Source organism: Episyrphus balteatus, chromosome 4, assembly GCF_945859705.1.
Source record: "Episyrphus balteatus chromosome 4, idEpiBalt1.1, whole genome shotgun sequence".
NCBI lineage: Eukaryota > Metazoa > Arthropoda > Insecta > Diptera > Syrphidae > Episyrphus > Episyrphus balteatus.
The window spans coordinates 702,454-719,058 of NC_079137.1; the positions used below are offsets into that span (position 1 = coordinate 702,454).

Below are 16,605 nucleotides of genomic sequence, written 5' to 3' on the forward strand. Positions count from 1 at the left end.
CTCATTCAAAAAGAAAAAATATGCACAGTTTGTGAGGCTGCCAACATAACATTTATATTTTAATGGCCACTTCTTTAATCTTTCATCTTTTTCATTTGTATAATATCGTACGAGCATGCTGCACAAAACTTACTCTCGTTTTAAAAATTCACAGTATAGAGTATGTGTGCATGTGCATAAATATATATCATTTAATGTCGGTAAAACATCAGATTTATCTCTTTCTCTCTTTCTCACAGTTGTTTTCTCTAAGGATAGGAGAATATCTATCTGAAGGATTTGCAAAATAGTCAGTATTCTACACCTTTGTTGCGGAGGGCCTCCCGCAGGGTTAAATTACATGATGAGTGTAAGTCGATATATTCCAGCGCCAACGAGTTGGAGGATTGTGCATGTTTATTAAACCGAATGGATTAAGGTCATTCCCCAACGACGACGGAAGAAAGCTCTGAGAAGAATGAAACCTCAATTTACGGTTAATTGGAAATTCTGTACCCATTGGGTGGTTTATTTTATTTTTTTTTTTCCTACTTTTTGTTATCCCTGCTGTTAGCTTATGTTGATGAGGAGAATGGCTTTTGGTATTTCCCTTGAGAGTTTGGGTCAACTTCCGCCACCGACAATGACTATTTCAGTATTACAACTATATGACTTTTATATAGAAAAGTACAACATACTCGTTTTTTTCTGTTCACGTAATTTTTACGTGATACTAGCAAATATAGGAATTGAATGAAAGACTACGAGTATGTAAGGGTAGGGTAGTTTTGTTGTGATAGAAGAATAAAATTGATGTCTAAAAAGGAAATATCTATCCATGTAAAGGGTTTTGATACATTAAATGATTATGGTTTGTTTTTTTTTTCCTTTTTTTTTAAATAACTGACAAGAGACAAGTAGAATATAATAGTATTTTCCTTTTTTTTATCAGAAAACTTCTTTATATTACATCACGTACTTTTCTACCAAGACTCCTTTCTTGGTTCAATTGATGAGAACATTTATAATGCAAGTAAACCAATTTATAAAATGAAGCAAAAAAAAATCTCTACCGACTCCACCATCTATAAAATTCTATTGCTGGGATAAAACGATATAGAAAACTGTTTCATGGGGCTATTAACTGGAACTACACCTATTCGGATGAGTTCAAGAATCCGGAAGATATACACAGCAGGGATGTATAAAAATTTAAAACCAGGATTTTTTTTTAGCTCAGTTTAGTATAACTTGAAAGTAAAAATGAAAAAAACGGAGCATATTTTACAGGAAATTCATAATTTGCATTTTTATTAAAAGGTTGTGGAATGTAAAAAAATATATTTTTTTAATTTAACCCTTTTTTCTCCTTTGCGAAATGTATTGTAAAATGTTACTACTTTTAATTTTTTCTTGTATTTAATTCTCTCAAAAACTTAACCTCATTTTTCGCATATATTTGCAAACCCTTTGCATATGATTTGCAGATAATTTCATCAGTATTATATTATTGCTTTGAAATATTCGCAAATATCTGCGACGTAAAAACTTATGGATCGTTTGAACACTTCTTTTTCACAATTTGCTCCAGGTCTGAAAACAAGCAAACGAACCTGAATCGTAAACCGTGTTTGCAAACGATTTGCGGATAATTTTCAAGCCTTCAGATAAAATAAAAGTGTGCAACTATTGCAAAAACATTTGGGCAATTTTTTTCTGAGTTTTTAGTTTTCGCAAACAACCGTGGACAGCTTTCGCATAGATCTGAAACTTGAAATGAATAATAATGTTTTTCATATTTTTAAAAAATTCTATTCTATTATAAAGTAAATGTTGAAATTTATATCCAACATATAATTTTATTTGCGAATGTGACTGCGACTTGCAAAATAGTTTAAACACTTCTTTTTGGAATGGTTCGCAAATGCTCGCAAATCATTTGCAGATGATTTGCAAGGTACAAAACCAATTTCTACAGCTTTCGCATTTGAAATTTTGAGAGTGCCTGCGTTCCTTGCAAACATTTTTGCTATTGGCTGCTTTAATGCTCCAGAATTTTGTTTGCAAATGATGATTTTTGTTTTTTACAGGTGTGTTAATTTTCAAAAAAAAAAAAACACCCTGTACTTAAACATATCTTTGCATTCATTTTTGTTACTTTGTAAAAGTGAAATAAATTGTATAAATTTTCCCAAAAACATACCATACCTCTCAAAAAAATATTACTCATTTAACTTGAAACAAACCAAAATTATTTATTCTTGCCATCTCGTACTCAAAAAGATGAATGCAGAGCTGTCTTTAAAATGAATACAAAAATAATACCTATCTGCCATTGCCTGAGAGTTTCACTTGAATTTCTATTTCCTTCCTTCCTCTGATGAAAGTTTTGTGAAAATGGGCACATTCCCAAAAATTTCCCAGTGCATACTTCATTAAACAGTCCACAGGTACCACTACCAACAGCTATCTATATGGAAAGGACCTATAGTGTAGATTGTATGCTATACATATATTCTTTTTTTTCAACCACAGGAATGAGTATAGGAAAGGTAGATCATATCTACTAGCAACTGCTAGCTATGATATCTCTATATACATACATAAAAGCATTATAATTGGTGCAGTCTACAATTTCATCATTCTCAAATGAACACATCCTTTTCTCATCATTTTGCATGCCAGTGAAAGTAGGTTTGCCTGCATACCAATTAGTGGTGTATAGTTGAAAACCATGTTGGGTGAAGTATTCGTTTAGAATAATAAATGCATCTGCACAATCTCGATAGGAATTTTGTGTTTATATAAATAAAAGGGGGCTATTAGCACTTCTCTTCACCTCATAACTAACTTTTGAGGTTTTTCTTTTTTTTTTTTTAATTAAAGTGGTATTTTAGTAGTTTTGTTAAAAAATTCAAAAATATAATTTTTTGTTCCAAAAGTCTTGAAGGATGTTATCCTTTTTTTTTCAAGATTTCAAGTAAAAATCCTTTACACAAAGTATTTTTATAATTTCTATTATTTGTTTCCCTCTGTAAATGTTTTTTTTTTCTGTCTTTTTTTGGTTAGATAAAGAAAATTGCAAAGAAATTAAATTCGAAATGTATAGTTACTTATAAAAGGATAAAAGGGACGACTTTCAAAACACACAAAATAAACTAGCTTCTGATGTTTCTTGTGAATCAAGAAATAAAGAAATGGAGAAACAAAACAAAGCACAAGAGTATTGTTTAAGATATCCTTTGATATCTGAGATTTTTTTTTCTGGTATGATGATAAAAATAATAGAATTTAATTAAATACTATGGGATTTTGGGATAGTTTTCTCAGATTTATTTATTAAAATTTCTTCAACTCAAATTTCTTATTGAAATATTTTAGGATCAAAGAACTATTAAGTTGAAACTTATGTTTTTTTTGTGTTTTGTTTTATGGTTATGATAACTGAGGTGAAAAAGCTGACTAAAGTTTTACAATTTTGTGTAAAAAAAATTATGTTAAAAGTTTCACTTGAAACTTGATTCTGGCGCTGAATAAATAAACGAACGAAAAATTCCCTAAAAAAAGATCTAAATTTCAGTGCTGAATTGCTAAATCCAGTCGATCTTGAACAAACTATAAATGCTGAAAAGTTGATTGCCAATTGATAAACTGGAATAATAAACCTTAGTTCCCAGAAAAAAAACTTTTTGAAACTATTTAGTTTTATAAATATTTTTTGCTGAATTGCTTAATATTCCTCATATTTTACAAATGATATTTTTATATAGTTTCGCACCTACCCAGTCACATATTGAAGCTTAGTTTTTAGGTGCTGAATAGCTGGATAAAACTTTATTTAGTGTAAAAATGCATAAATGGTTAAGTATAAATTGCTTCCACAGTTTCAAAAAAGATATTATTCGCTTACCTTTTCGTGGGGGAATAGTCACATATTGAAACTTAGTTTTTAGGTGCTGAATAGCTGAATAAAAATTTATTTAGTGTAAAAATGTATAAATGGTTAAGTATAAATGCTTCCACAGTTTCAAAAAATATATTATTCGCTTACCTTTTCGTGGGGGAATAGGTTTAAAGTGGCTCTTATATAAAATCATTGGTTTCCACTGCTGAATGCCACACTAAGCTTGTAAGGCTGTCTTAGTTTTTGTTGCTTAGGTACTAGAAAAGTCATTCTTTTAAAAATCATGATTTTTTAGGAAATAAAAAAATAAATTTTTCATTAACCAACTCAAAAGTAAACGATTAATTTTCAGTGATAATTTAATTGTTGTTTGACTATTTAGCAAGGAAGTTTTTCGATAGTGAGTCCAAGCATAAAGAAAGCCGTTGTTTTTCATTGCTGAATAGCTGACCAAGTTGGTAGAGACATTAACTAATAAGTTTTCTATTAAAATTGAATTTTTAACACACACTCTCTCAACCCACATCCAATTTATACTCCTACCCTTACAATATTTGTGACTGCACTAAATATTTCTAAAGATTTTCTAATTATAGACCTTTTAACAGAAATGAAATAAAAAAAAATAATAAAACTTACGAGTATTTAAAGACATCCAACTTTTAGCATACAAAACACAACGAAGACGAAGACAAATGGTCTTACTGATTTTTCTTTTTTTTTTTCAAACACAAGACCCTCTGTTGTCGAAAGTCTTTTCCGGGTTTTAATTTTGCTTGTCTGTTATCATCTCTACCACACTCTTCCGTAAGGATAGATAATTCTTTTGGGAAATCTAACCGTTTTGCTTGAATTCAAAAACAATAAACATTCATTTTCGAAATATTTTCTAACAAAATTTTTCGTTTTGTTTTCAAAGTCTTTAGGATATCTACTCCTACACTCTCTCTCTCTACAGCTTAGCAATAAATCAAAACCAATTGTGAAAGAGCTTATTTCTTGACCAAAAAAATATCTTCGATGATAAAATTAATATTCGCGACATGAGAAGGGTCGTTTTTTTTGAGTGATGAAAAAAACTTTGTTGTTCAACACCAAGGAATATAATGACGATGACTACCTTTTTGTCCTTTTTAAATTAGGGTTTCGATCTAGGGGTTTCATTAGCATGACTTGATTATGCTTATGCCACAAAAATTAAGATGCAATATAAAATGGGTTGTCAGCCAGTTTTTTTTCCCATGAAATTGTCAACTTTGGTTTATTTTTCGCGGGAAATTTACGTCATAAACAATTTGTATTTATCAATTTTAATAATTAGTTAAGATACCTACATATAGCTTCTAAAACTTAATAAAATAAAACAATAACAATGAAATCCTAAAATCTAACTTAATTCCAAAACTTTGAACTAAAGTTTAAATTGAGTTTAAACAACAATTTAAATAAAAATGTTGGGTATAACCAAAAGCCCACCAGCATCAAATAAAAAGATACTTTCTCAAAATATTTTACACAGATCACTTTCAAAAAAACTGCAGCTTAGCAAAATATACATTATGGAAACCAATTTGTGTGCAGTAAGTTGCTTGCTCAGAGTCGAGTATCCTTTATGTAAAAACGACGACAATAATTACATTAGAGTTTTACAGACTTGAAACTATACAACGCCAATGGGCAATCTAAAGTTCTTCTTCTATTATTTTTCTTTTTTTTTTAAACTATTGTGCTATTCTTTTTGTATGTTACCCTTGTCCAATGTGCAAAAAAAAAAAAAAATAAAGCGGGAGCAAACAATACGGGGCGAAAATAAAATGTTACAATAAAACTTTATTTTTATTTATACATTTTTTTTTTCGGTTTTGTTTTGTTTTTGAATTTCCACCTCTGCATTATTGTGTGAGTGTTAATGTTTTCTAAGTTGCCTCTGGCATACCAAGGATGCCAGGGAGTTGTACTACACTGCAGTATAGTTGTTTGGGTCCCTCTATGATGTAACTACTTTTGTAAATACACTTTAAAATGTTCACTTGCGGGTTTATTTTGAATTTTTATGTCTATGTTCTTTCTAGAAAACCACAATTTTTTTTCTGTTTGCTGCTCTGTTAACTTTGTATATAGTTTTCATGATTGTAAGTTAAAATGTGAACTATGTGCACAGTGAGAAACAGTGAGAAACATAGCTTGTATAGGGATTTTTACTTTTGTTTGGTTTTCTTTTACTATAAACAAAAAAAATGTAACAATCTGCAAATATGCTAAATAAAAAAAAATATCAGTTTAAAAAATATACTAAGTTTACTTTTATGTCAAGGAATATGGTAAATAACTCTTAAAAATACAATTTAAAGTGAATGACAAAAAAAGGATTATTACTTCAGTGGTTTTTCATTTGTAGTTCACTCTTTTGCAGATTAAATACAATCTTTTGGAAAGCAAATTCACCTATTTTCATATCAAAATCATATCCTAAAAATCAAATTCTTGAATTAAAATATAAGAACCTATCCTTATCACTCAATATTAACGACTCGATGGATATAACTCAAGATATAAGATGGAGTCCCACAGGGCTGCATACTGTCACCTATTCTTTTTTATTAGTGATAAGCTACGTACAGCGGCTTTCAGGCTTTGAAAGGAAATAAAGGAATCCGACGAATCCTGACATAATTTTAATGGATAAGTTAAAACATTTGGTTTTCAGAAGATAATTTTGATTTAAAAATTATTTATGATTTTGTTGAAGTTGCAAAATGGTGAATTAAATATTAATGGTGAATTTGATTTGCAACAGGGTGCGTGATTCAAATGAGGCGAAAAGTTTAATGTAGAAAAAGATCTAATATTTCGACATTGTTTTAAATGCTTCGTCCTTGGAACTCCTATTGATTTGAACATTCCCGATATCAATTATTTTTTTATATATTTTCTTGATACTATATTTTGTAGGTACTCAAATTCACAGTAAAATATTATATGATCCATATCTATTTTTTGATTACATTTTGAATGCAAATCAATCTTACATCTTGACATTTTCCTTAAAAGTCTAATGTTTATTTTTAGAACCCAAAACATAAAATCAATACCCAGTCCTTGTATAATGAATCACGTATTCAAAACATTAGAAGCACCAAAGCAATCGACCCCTAAAAACTTGATAAATTATATCATGGTATAGGCAATTGTTTGTCTAACCCATAAACATAAGATTTTGAATTATGATGACACTGTAAATGCCACAGCAAAAACAAAACAAAAACCCAACACAAATCCTCTTAATGGTTTATTACCAATAATTTTTCTATTGTCAGGAGATATATAGATATGTATCGGAAGCATTTATCCAATGATGGTCGTAATAAAATGTACACGAAAACATTTTATAAAAAATGCTACTGACTGGTTTTTCGGAAGCTCGTTATTTTGAACTTAAAAATTAATTGATTTTTTGTATATTTTCTTGACGAATAATGGGATTTTTATGTTAAAACGTCTGTCAAATATTTTTTTATAAATTTCAATATTGATGATGTAAGTGTCGTAAGGAGTGTGACTTTATGGTTAAAACGATTTTAAAACTTTTCTGTCTCGACCGAGATAAGGTTATGATCGATTTTTTCTTTAATTAAATTTGTATGACAATGAGACATAATTATTATGTCCTCGCGTCTGTTACATGGATGGCGTTTCGCACATGGAATCAATCAAATAATTCCTTCAGGATATATTATATAGGCAACAATATCAACAACAACAATGACAAAAAAAGGGAACCTTTCAAAAAGGACCAAGGACTACAGAACTGGACTTTTCCTCTCCTATTTTTGTTTTTTTGTGTATTTTTATTTTTATATCCTTTACAATGATTGTTGTTTACCACTTCATAAGCACAATTCAACGAGAAACAAGAAATGCGAAAATAACAAACAAAGCAAACAGACTACAAAACAAACTCTGGCAAAATACTCATTTATTTATTCACTTGGAAAAATATTGGAAGTCATTTTAATTGGAATTTTCATTTTTCATGCTAGATTTGCAATTGAAATGCGTGCGTATCCGCTTTCCATTGGTCTCTTTTCTTCTCTCTCAACAACGAGTCGAGTATCTATATAGTATCGCGCGTTTTATTTGTAACTGTTTTGTGTTATTTTTTACAGGATGATTCGCATAAAATTTGACCATAATGTCATTATAAAATAAAAATGTAATGCAAAAATATTTATTGGCATTTCAGTTTGAAGGTTAATTTGGATAAAAGTTAAATGAAATAAAGTGATCAAGAAATGAACGTTAGTGGAAAAAGAGATGATTCTTTAAAGAATTATTTCGAATTTGTCGTTTATTTTTTTCATTTAATTTTTTCCACGAGTGTACATATCTCTAAAATTGTTCATTCATCAAAATTATTGTATTGCATTTTTGGAAGATATTTATAAAATAAAAATAAGTTTGTAAGTGGAATTTTAATGAAACGACGTTTTCACTTTAACGTTTAAAAAAAATCCACCTGTTTTTTTTTTTTTTATATAACTTCACACTCTAGGTTACCCAAAAACATTTTTGTTGACAACCTTTTTCAAAAAATAAAAACGATTATTACTAAAATAAAGTGCACGACTGGGGTCGCACGTACTTGCTATTACAGTAATGTTGAAGGTTTTTACTGAAAAAAATTACGGAAAATTTAGAATTTGTTATTTTTAAGGAATTTAATAAGTAGTGTAAAAAAATAAAATCTTTTTTTTTTTTTAATTAATGAAACACCGTTTTAAATAATCTTTTAAACAAAACCAAGTATGTTATTTGATTTTTTGTATAGCTAATTTTGTTTTTTTTTTGGAAAAAAATTTCGAAAATTTTTAGAGCCGTTTTTTTTTTAAAATAAGTTTTTATCCTTAAAATTTTCTAACATTTTTCAAAAAAAAAAAATTGGTACACCATTTTTAAGAAAATGTTATTCAACACATTAAAACAAAATTTTGATAAAATTCATTAACCCGTTTTCGAAAAATGCTTTTCAAAAAAAAAGAATTTGAAGAATTTTTTTTAAAATCCAAAAATGTGTTCTTTTTTTTTTATAATTTTTTATATTAATATAAAAAAAATTTATATTTAAATTTTGGTTTAAATTGACTTTGTCGTTTACGAAAAAAATTCATTAATTAAAAAAAACCGTTTTATGGCAGGTACCGTTAGTAACGGAACAAAATTTATTTTCATTTCGTAAGATGGGTCTTATGAGCCGTTTTTGCATAAAAGTAACTTTTCTATTTCTGTTATAATGACATGTACCGTTAGTCTTAGTCCTTAAAAGTCAATTTCTCCTGTAGGGAATCATCTAAAACTGTTTGATAACAAGTTTGAAGAAAATCGCTCCAGTAGTTAAGTTTTATTAATCGGATCTCCGAAATGGAGGTCTTAAATCTAAGGGCGAATTAATTTTCTAAACGCAAAGCTTTAAATAGCCAAGTTTGAGTTAATTCATTTCATTGGTTAATTTTTAGATAAAAAAGTTCTTTGAAATTAAAACAATTAGAGTTCTAACCATCACCCTGTTTAATGCATAGAGTTTGTGCCCAGTTTTATAAATATATGTATGAATGTACCTACAAAAGCCTTATATTTGCGCGTGAATGGAAATGCCAATATAGGCCCAAGCTATTTATTTGTTTTCAATTGCTTTAACAATATTCTTTTTTTTGTTCTTTTGCGGATTTTTTTTTTATTTTAATATAAATTTCCATTTTGAATGCAAATAAAAACGGAAAATCCCTATGCTACATTGGCAATTGCCAATGATGTTGATGGTGGTGCGGGTGCAGCAACATACTGTGTTTTGTATTTTTTATATGTGTGTGTGTGTGGTATAGAGAATGGTATAATTGTCTGAGGCTAAAATTTGTTGTTAGCCTCTTGTTGACCCTTGGCAGCTTGCTTTAATTGGTTGGTATTCGTTTTTAACAACAACTCATTTACAATTGGCAGCATCTATGTCAATACGCATTCTGCAGAGTTCATTTAGCACGTTTATTTTGTTGTAAAACCGTTCGTTGCGTGGTTGCGATATGATTGCGTATGATGGGGTATATCTGTGGAAACTTATTATTTTTCAAAAAAAAAATTGATCCAGTTAATTAATAGGCAATTGAGTTATAAGTTCACTACATTATTTAACAAACAAAAAACAATTCGATGAAAAATTTATTTTAAAATTCAATAGCCAAAGTTTTTCAGTGGAAAAATAAGCCTGTTAATTTTTGATCCTTTTTTGACATTCAGCGTTATAATATTTAATTTAAAAAATAATTTAAAGACAATTTTTTAGCATATGAGTTTTGAAGAAAAAACACGAAAAGGTAAATTTTTTCGTTTTCAGGGTCAAATAATGAATAAGAAAAGGTGTGCTCTCGATTATAGCAAAAATCCAATTTCAAAAATTTAACTTTAAGGCTTTCAATTAAGTATTTTCAGAATTTGTTCTTGACAGAAAAAAGATTTCTTAATGGTCATTAGTTGTTTGTGAATGTACGAACAAATTATAAAAATGACCTCCTGGTTTCATAAAATTTCAAGTTTCCATTAAGGTAGTCATAATGCATTTAAATTTAATCCTTATTCTCCTTTCTTTAACACGAAGTCGATATCCTTTGAAAAAACACACAAAAAAAACTTTTTTTTAATAAAAAATCACCCCGCAAAATTCAAACAATTTATTCAGGACGGATTTCTTTTCCAATTTTTTATTAGCTATAAACCTATATTATATACATTTTTATGACATGAAGTGGGTTTGACGGTATCGTCAAAAAAAAAAAAATAATTCTTAGCTTACTTTCGTTCACTTTTTTTTATGAACTCTATCGTATATCAATGTTGCTGAAAGGTGATTATAATTGGATTTCCACTCACATACAAGGATATAAAAAAAGAAAAATATTCCAACTGCAAGAACCCTCACACCATCTTGGTTTATATTTTTCCTTTTAAATTATAAAATTGACGAGTTTATTTACGACAGAATTTTCCTTAAAGAAATATATAAACTTAATCCTTATTCTGATACCTTTCGTCTGGCTACAACAAATAAAATTGAAAAAAAAAAAATTAAGAACCAAAACGCATTAAGCGAAGCAAGCTGTGGTTAAACCACCGACACCAGCAACAACAAAAAAAAGTATACCCACATTTCGCCAGTGAGGAAAGCCAAACCAACCTTTTTTTTGTTTTTTTTAATTAAATATCATTTGAAAACGTAAAAGGCGAAAAAAAAAAGTGTGAAAGTATAACGTTTAGAAGGATTAACCGCACAACACAATCCTGCTGGACATTTTGTGGTGAGCCACCTTTAACGGTGAATGCTTTTCATTGGCTTGTAAAATTTGTTTTTATTTTTTGTGTACGTATACTTTGATGGGATTTTTTATTATTTTAAATCGAAGTCTTTTCGATATTTTTTATATTTTTGTGCAATCCTGCACAAAAAAGGATTATTGTTTTGACCTTCAATGGTAATACACTCCAGTTCGCTTGATTGAGGTGGTATTTATATTTCTAGAAAACTCAAATAGCATTAATACGGTTGAATTATGAGGATACCATGAAATCCAGGACAGATAAATTTCCTTTGAACTTTCAGATTTCTTACATTTCTATAAATTTAAACTTTGATTATTTTGTTTTAATAATTTTTATTTGATTTTTAGATTATAATCTAAAAAATAGTTATTTTAATTTTTTTTTTATTTTATCGTTTTCTAAACAAAATAAAATAAAAATAGGTAAATCAATTTAGAGAAATTTAAAATGGTGGTGCAGACTTTTTATCAGCTACCCTCGAATAACACTGCACAACAAGGTTTTGGATGAATAAACTATACAATACTTTTCCAATAGTATTTGGTGTGCTGAACTCGAATCTGGAGTCAGAAATATTCTATTAGCTCTAGTTTTTGAAATATTGCTATTAGAAAATGCAAAAACACGTTTTTTGGCTGATAGCTCTGGTCAACAAAATTTGACTATTTTTATTATGAATAAACCAAACTATACTCTTCCAATAGTTTTTGGGGTGCTTAACTCGAATATGAAGTCAGAAATATTCTATCAGTCTTAGTTCTTGAAATATTGCCGTTAGAATTTGCAAAAAAAAATTTGTTTTGGCTGTTTTTGAGGTTATGCTTTTAAAATCTGCACCTTATCTTCAAACCAAGAAAATTAGGACTTGCGGACATGAGATTTTTTTAGATTTTTAAGGTTAGTTAAAGAATATCCAAACAAAGATTAAAATAAAAAAAAATTAGTCTATTAGCACTTATTCCTAAGATGAACAAAAATCTTCTTTAGTGCATATCCTAAAATTTGCCCCTCCATCAAAAAATACCATTATTTCGTAGGTATATATATTTTTTGTAATGGATTGTTTTGATTTTTAATAATGATGGATTCTAAAATCTTCATGCAAAATCAAGGGGCACGGTAGTGCCCAGCCAAGTTCTCTAGCAACTTTGGCACTATACCCTTATTTACAGGAAACAACTCAGGCCATTTTCGACCCCCCTCTAACTTCCACACCAAAGATGTCAGAAGTTTCAAACTCGCTACATTTGTTGAGCTCGCCGAACCCAAATTCCTCACAAAATTTCAGCTTCTTACGATGAGTAGTTTCTGAGATATAGGACTTCAAAAATCGCGAAAACCGTAACTGACTCATTGACTCACTGACTCACTGACTCACTGACAGATCATCAAAATTATGGAGAACTTCCCGCTATCGTAGAAACTTGAAATTTTACATGGTGATAGGACTTGTGGTGTTTACAAAGGAAAAAATCGAAAATTTGAGATTTTCAATTCAGGGGCGTGGTAACCGCCCATTTTCGGCGAATTTTCATCAATTATTATAGAGCACTTCTGACTATCGTAGAATTTTGAAATTTGGTAGAGTGGTAGAGCTGGTAGGTTATACAAAGAAAAAAATTTAAAATCTGATAATTTCAGTCAGGGGGCGTGGTAACCGCCCATTTTCGCTTAATTTACATAAAATATTTTAGAGCACTTCTGATTATCGTAGAATCTTGAATTTTCGTAGAATGGTAGAGCTAATAAGTTATATAAAGAAAAAAATTTAAAATTTGAGAATTTTGGATAGGGGGCGTGGCAACCGCCCATTTCTGCTGAATTTTCATCAAATATTATAGAGCACTTCTGGTTATCGTAGAATCTTGAAATTTGATAGAATAGTAGATCTGGTAGTTTATAAAAAGGAAAAAATTTTAAATCTGAGAATTTTAGCCAGGGGGCGTGGCAACAGCCTATTTCCGCTCAATTTTCATCAAGTATTATAGATCACTTCTAACTATCGTAGAATCTTGAAATTTGGTAGAATGTTAGACCTGGTTATTTATACAAAAGAAAAAATTTTAAATTTGAGAATTATAGACAAGGGGCATGGTAACCGCCCATTTTCTCTGAATTTTCTTCAATTATAGAGATTTTAAGTTCTATAGCAAAACCTTGCAAAAAGTAGTGAAATCACAACAAAAACATTACTGTTAAAAAAAGAGCCAAGTTCTCCTATGTTGAAATTATGCTGGCACAAAAAGTACTGAAATGTAAAAGTGTACCAAGTTCTAAAGCTTGGCTTTAAATTTTTATAAATAGAATTTTGATTTTTTTCTTGGCAAATTTTCAAATAGCTTTAAAAGTCGGTAATTTAAAGAAAAATTGTTAAGAGAACAATCAAAATTCTATTTATACAAATTAAAAGCCAAGCTTTAGAACTTGGTACACTTTTACATTTCAGTACTTTTTGTGCCAGCATAATTTCAACATAGGAGAACTTGGCTCTTTTTTTAACAGTAATGTTTTTGTTGTGATTCAGTTTTTCGGCAGTAAGTTTCCAGCTGTTATAATAATATGAGTTGACAGATGAAAAACAGGTATAACTTTTTCCAGAGACGTCAGATTGATTTTAGATTTTTTGGAATCAGTATTAAAAAATACCTTGAAATCATGTATCATATGTGTATATAAAACCATAGCCTATTTTTGCTAATTTTGAAAATCTCCATTTCGCGATTTGACCTTGAAATCGCGACAAGCGGACATAAGATTTTTCTAGACTTTTGAGATATGTTATAGAATGGCAAAAGGAAGATATTGAGCAAAAAAAATTTCTACTAACATTCATTCCGAGATTTACCCCTTTTTTCTCCTTATTTGACTGTATTAATACAAAAAGCTTAATTTTGTTGTGCAGTGTAATAAATCACTATTGCAGTTGAGACTTTTAAAATTACTCCCTTAGGAGCGATGTGTCTCTTCTAACTACTAAATTACGTTTCCTCAACAATATCTTTAATGCTTATGTTCCTTTGTATATAACTTAAGATGAGACTAAAAAATGATTGATTTTAGTATAAAGGCTTTAGGGAAATCGCAAATATCAAGTCAAATCTAATGAACTCGTAACCAAATATAAAACTTATTTAAAAAGACTCATTTTAAAGTTTTTTTCCAACACAGAATTTTGAACAATTGATTTCCATTTAATATAACCCCCTATCTATTTATCACACTGCAAACATCTTAAGAGCTTTTAAGCATAAATTCAAAATTTCGATGTCAAAAACTTCAAAATTTTTATAGCCACTTAAATTTCCAACATTTCACTGCAATATTCATGGCAAAAGTACTATATTTTAAAAGTTATGCTTAATTAATTTATCTTAAGCACTTGGTAGTTTGTTAAAGAAGTTTTCTCTCAATTTTGGTGTTTTTTTTTCATATATTTTTTTTTTGGTTTTTCCTTTCTGTCTTAACTCAACAACAAGTCAAAAACAACAATATATTTTAAACTTATTTTCAAGACATTTTTTGAATCCGCACACTCTACTTGTGTGGAAATAACTTTTGAACTTGTTTTCTCTCACATTTTGACGAATAGACAAAATAACTCTGGTGACAAAGTAAACTAGATATCAACACACCAAGAGTCACCTTATATTCCTACTCTCTCTCTCTGTCTTTAATGTTGCTGCTACTCTGATGCCAGAAACTGCTAAGTGGAAAAGTTAAGGATAACCGCAATCTACATTTCAAACTACTAAGAGTTCTTTTTTAACTTCTTGGAACATAAAAATAAAAAAAAAAACAAAAAAATAAACACAAAAAAAGTTTAGTTTTGTGCTCTGCAGAAGAAGAAAATTTGAAAGTAGTTTTCTTAGTTTTCTAGTGTATTCAAAAGCTGACAAGAAAACTCTGCTTTCCTTTCCCTAGGATTGCATTTATTTTGGTTGAAATTTTCTTTGACATAATAAATCGATGAAAATTAGGAAAGATGTGAATTAAACATTATTTTTTATCTGTAATGGACGTTCCTCTTTTTGTTTTCAAGAAAAAGTGTTATTGTATCAAAAACTTATCTCATGAGAATCTCACAGTCATAAAGTTGAGAAAATATTTGTCAGAAATCAAGCAAAGTTGGACGCCATTTGTTGGAGCATTGGGAAAAGTTCTTAGTTGCTTCGCATGTATTTTATTTTTTTTTTTAATAGATTATATATGGAAAAATACTGGACTATTTTTTTAAACCTAGTTCTGTATTTTTTAAGGATTTTGCTTTTTTCACATTAATTTCTCCATTTAAAAATAAATTTCTTTGTTTTACAAACCAAATTCACCTTTTTGCAAATCAAATTCACCTTTTTTTAAATAAAATGTTTGCACTTATCAAAAAAATTTACTTTAAAACACATTATTTTGCATAGAACCTCAATCTTGTCGAACTTCGCAGGCCTATATCTTGAGTTGTATCCATCGCATCACAAAGATTGAGGTCTTCGGATTTATAGAAAAGGTACCGCTGGCCTCCAAATCGAATGAGACATCAAAAAGATCTCTATCAATAAATGAAAACCAAAAGTTGCTTGTAGGTCTGGTCCCAGAGTTATTTGAAACACAATTTTTTTTTTTTTAATTTTTGGAAGCAGATTTCTCTTCACCTAAGTCGCGAAACAAATTGATCAGTTTAAGCACTTGATATTCAGAAGTTGAATTTAATTTGCAAAATCATGAACTTGGTTTTCAAAAAAATGAAATTAATTTGGTTAATTTTTTCACCATTTACAATTGAACCTTAAAGTTAAGCCGTCAAACAATGCAATTTGCTATCAAACCTTTACGATCAACATTAATGGATCGACTTTTGAATCTACCAATTATTTTATTGTTCTTATAATCATATGAAAAACAAGTAATTGTTCAGAACTCATTCATGTTAACCCGACATTGGACTGTTGTATTCTATTTAAAATCTAGATAATTATTCATTCAGAAAAAATATCCTGTCATACTTTATGTTCCAACAATGTCATATTTTTGCTTCCAGTGAAAAAAATTTGTAAAACTATAAATTAATTCTACTAACTACCCTTAAATGCATACAACTTTTATATCATTCCTGGAATTGAATTAATCGTTTTGGAAAATTAGACGTGGGGAGAATATTTAAACGACTGCCATATGTTGCACGACAATGCCATTACAGTCTATTTAGTACGAAGTGGCAAAACATCTATTTATCATTCATTTTTTCTCTATCAAATAATTTGTACTTTCATTTCGAACAAAACAAAAAAAAAAAAAAAACAAATTACAACAAAATTATCACTTTTCATTTCTAAATGACTAAAAAGTTTCTACATATCAGGTGG

At 29.1% G+C, this 16,605-nt stretch overlaps 1 long non-coding RNA gene across 2 annotated transcripts in view; it reads left to right on the plus strand.

Annotated features, from left to right (window-relative positions):
- Positions 1–16,605, plus strand: part of LOC129918222 (uncharacterized) — a 67,701-nt gene that overhangs the window by 14,627 nt on the left and 36,469 nt on the right. The window contains exon 4 of one of the 2 annotated variants that reach the window (XR_008772936.1): positions 3,049–3,240. The exons of the other annotated variant lie outside the window; for it this stretch is intronic. This is a non-coding gene — a long non-coding RNA (uncharacterized LOC129918222). Of the gene's footprint in view, positions 1–3,048; positions 3,241–16,605 lie in introns of those variants that run through there. 2 annotated transcript variants of the gene reach the window in all.